General features: G+C 38.2%; 1 pseudogene; it reads right to left on the minus strand.

Annotated features, from left to right (window-relative positions):
- Positions 1-2,260: 2,260 nt before the first annotated feature.
- On the minus strand, positions 2,261-2,778 carry LOC110299461 (small ribosomal subunit protein eS10 pseudogene; annotated as a pseudogene).
- Between the last annotated feature and the right edge of the window lie 942 nt (positions 2,779-3,720).

Raw genomic sequence — 3,720 nt, forward strand, 5'->3', positions numbered from 1 at the left:
TATATGTGATTATTCTTCATTCTTGGGTTAATTATCTTCTGACTTTACTAAAAAGAATTTAAAATTATTTTTAAGACAAATATTTTATTTCATTTTAAATTAACTGTGTGTGTGTGTGTGTGTACTTACAAGTATGTGTATCCATGTGTGTGCATGTGCTGGAATACATGAAGGCTAGCAGGGCAGCTGGAGTTACATGTGGTTGTGAGCTGACTGACATGGGTTCTAGGGACTGAAGTCAGCTTTTCTTTACAAGTAGTATGCACACCAAACTGCTGAGATATCTCTCCAGTTAGCTCTTCTTAAAATAATAATAAATAATAATAATAATAATGCCTGTTCAAAATTTACAAATTTTGTGAAAATTTCTGAAGCAGATTTCTAATTGACTTTCTAGAAAAGCAGAGACTGGCACCTCTCTCAGGAGCTTAGGCACAGACTTGCTGTTTCCTTCTGGGTTTGGTATGTTTAAGTTCTACGCTCTCAGTGAGCTCGGCATATCACTGTTTCTATGTCTGTAGTTAAGTCATGAGGTTGGGCTTTTTGTAGATTCACTCTCTGAATTCCATTTTCATCTGTCATAGAATTGTTCACAGGCTTTTTTACCTTTGATTTTAATAAACACCTTTTTATTGTTAGTTCTTAAACCTGAAGAAGACAGCAGATGTGGAGATTTCTCTCTACATATACTCAGGCCCATCAGTCAGTTTCCTGTCCCCATTTCTTGCTGTGATGCTTAGGGATGCCTCTTCCCTAGGTGCCCCTCCCACCTGTCAACTTCTTCATCCTTCATGGAATTTCAGGCTTTACAAGAGGCTGTTTAGGTTCACTAGTCAATTTTACTTTGGACTTGAGAAAGAGCAAGGGCTTGTTCCTTCTGCATGTAAACCAGCTTTACCCTACCCACCCCCAACGTTATAGACGTTATAGAATTTTTCATTATAATAAACTTATGGTATACTAAAGTCGTGTACATAAATCTATACCTTGGAAGACCCTGGGTTCAGTTTCATATTGTTTCCTGGTTGATATCTTACTAGTTATCATTTGTTAATAACATTCCATAAAATGTTTCTGCATTAACTCCTGTGGCTTTACATGGTGTCCTTATATCTGAATAGCAAATGTGTTCTTCTTAGCCTTCGCATGGTGCTTTTGGGAAGTGTCTATCCTTCAAGTTTTTAAAAACCATTGTTATATTTTAATTTATTTTAGCTGTGTGTGTGTGTGTGTGTGTGTGTTGGGCTACACTCATGGGACAGTGTGCAAGTAGAATACAGAGGACAGTTTGCTGGTGTAGTTTACTGTCTCTCCACCATGTTGGTCCCAGTGGAAAAATTCAACTTGCCAACTTGCCAAGTTTGGTGGCAGGCACTTTTACCTTCTAATCTATCTTACTACACTGTCTTGGGTTTTTATTCTTCCAGGTGTACTTCAGAGTGATGTTATCATTTTCCCCTTCTACTCTTACTCTCTCATTAATAGCATTGAAAATTATTTATATTTCATTTAAAATTAGATCTGAAACATTAGCATCTATGTATCAGTCTTATGCAGGTGACATAGTACAATGAACCAAGGTCTTATCTGTCCTTCATGTTAGACTCAGTTCCTGCTAAGGTATCATTTTGTTGTTCTTAACACTTAGGAAAAGTGACTGTTCTTCTAGAGCATACAGTTCTCAGTTGATCTTCTTTCTCTCTTTAACCAAAAGAGCACAAGAGGGGAGGCAAACAGAGACACCTACTGAAGGAGTCCTGTGCCCCCTGGAGCTGACAAGTAAACTGAGGCTGATACTGATTCAGCATCATACTGATACTGAATTCCAGATTAGAGGTGGTTTTGTAAATGACTTAAGTCACTTACAACAACGGATACACTATTATTATTATCTTTTACAGTATTCACAACATCCTGAGTGTGACAGTCATATGACATTGGCTGGATTTTCCAGAACAGAGGCATTTCATGATGTGTTAACACTGGACATTCTATTATGAGATAAACTGGTTTCAAAGCATCCTGATGAGGAGGGATGAGGATTGACACTAAAGCAGTAAAAACAGCATCTTAGAAATCCCTACGTATCTTCATTCTCATTTTCATTTTCATCTTCATTTTCATTAAATTCTAAAAAGTTTTTAATTTCTTTATTTCTTCCTTGATCAAGTTATCATTGAGTAGACGTTGCTCATCTTCCAGGTGTATGTGGGCTTTCTGTTGTTTTTGTTGCTATTGAAGACCAGCCTTTTACTTTTCTTTAAAGTTTATTCAATAAAACATAATCTTTCACTTCACTGAGGTGACTGACCAAGTCTGTGACCAAAACCACCCCTAATCTGGAATTCAGTTGCTGAACCAATATCAGCCTCAGCTTTCTTGTCAGCTCCAGGGGGCACAGCACTCCTTCAGTAGGTGTCTCTGTTTGCCTCCCCTCTTGTGAATCTTGCAGGCTGCTCACCCTCTGGACCTTTGGGCAGTCTGAGGACAGCTGTAGCGCAGCATGGCAGGCATGATCTCTGGAGATAAGTACAGGTGATCTCCGAGAAACTGGATGCCCTTTTTTGTAAGGTATCAGTAGAACTGTCTCCAAGCAAACTGTTCTTTCATGTAGCCTCTAGACTTGAGAGACTGCATGACCTACATTACATGAAGGATGGGCACATTCTTGTCTGCCACCCCAGGGTGTTTGGGCATGTGGACATCTTTATTGGTGATCACACCTTCTTTAAAAAGGAGTTCATAGATAGCAATCCGATTCTTTTTAGGCATTAACATCGCGGCAGCAGCACGTTCCAAGGCAGAGGCTGGAAAGCTGAAAACCAGCCTTAATCCATAGTGATCTGATAGGAGACATGGGATTATTTCAATCTTCTCATATCTGTTGAGGTCTGATTTGTGACCAATTATATGGTCAATTTTGAAGAAGGTACCATGATTTGCTGAGAAGAAGGTATATCCTTTTGTTTTAGGATGAAATGTTCTATAGATATCTGTTAAATCCATTTGGTTCATAACTTCTGTTAGTTTCACTGTGCCTCTGTTTAGTTTCTGTTTCCATGATCTGTCCATGGATGGGAGTGGGGTGTTGAAGTCTCCCACTATTATTGTGTGAGGTGCAATGTGTGCTTTGAGCTTTAGTAAAGTTTCTTTAATGAATGTGGATGCCCTTGCATTTGAATCATAGATGTTCAGAATTGAGAGTTCATCTTGGTAGATTTTACCTTTGATGAGTATGAAATGTCCCTCCTTATCTTTTTTGATAACTTTAGGTTGAAAGTCAATTTTATTCCATGTTCAAATGGCCACTCCAGCTTGTTTTCTGGGACCATTTACTTGGAGAATTGTTTTCCAGCCTTTTACTATGAGGTAGTGTCTGCCTTTGTCACTGAGGTGGGTTTCCTGTATGCAGAAAAATGTTGAGTCTTGTTTAGTAACCAGTCTGTTAGCCTATATCTTTTTATTAGGAAATTTAGTCCATTGATGTTAAGAGATATTAAGAAAAAGTAATTGTTGCTTCCTGTTATTTTTGTTATTAGAGGTGGGATTATGTTTATGTGGCTGTTTTCTTTTGGGCTTGTTGGGAGATTACTTTCTTGCTTTTTCTATGGTGCAGTTTCCCTCCATGTGTTGGTGTTTTCCATCTATTATCCTTTGTAGGGCTGGATTTTTGGAAAGAAATTGTGTAAATTTGGTTTTGTCATGGAATATCTTGTTTTC

The sequence above is a fragment of the Mus caroli genome, unplaced genomic scaffold, assembly GCF_978045245.1.
Source record: "Mus caroli unplaced genomic scaffold, Mus_caroli_1 scaffold_8, whole genome shotgun sequence".
Classification (NCBI taxonomy): Eukaryota; Metazoa; Chordata; class Mammalia; order Rodentia; family Muridae; genus Mus; species Mus caroli.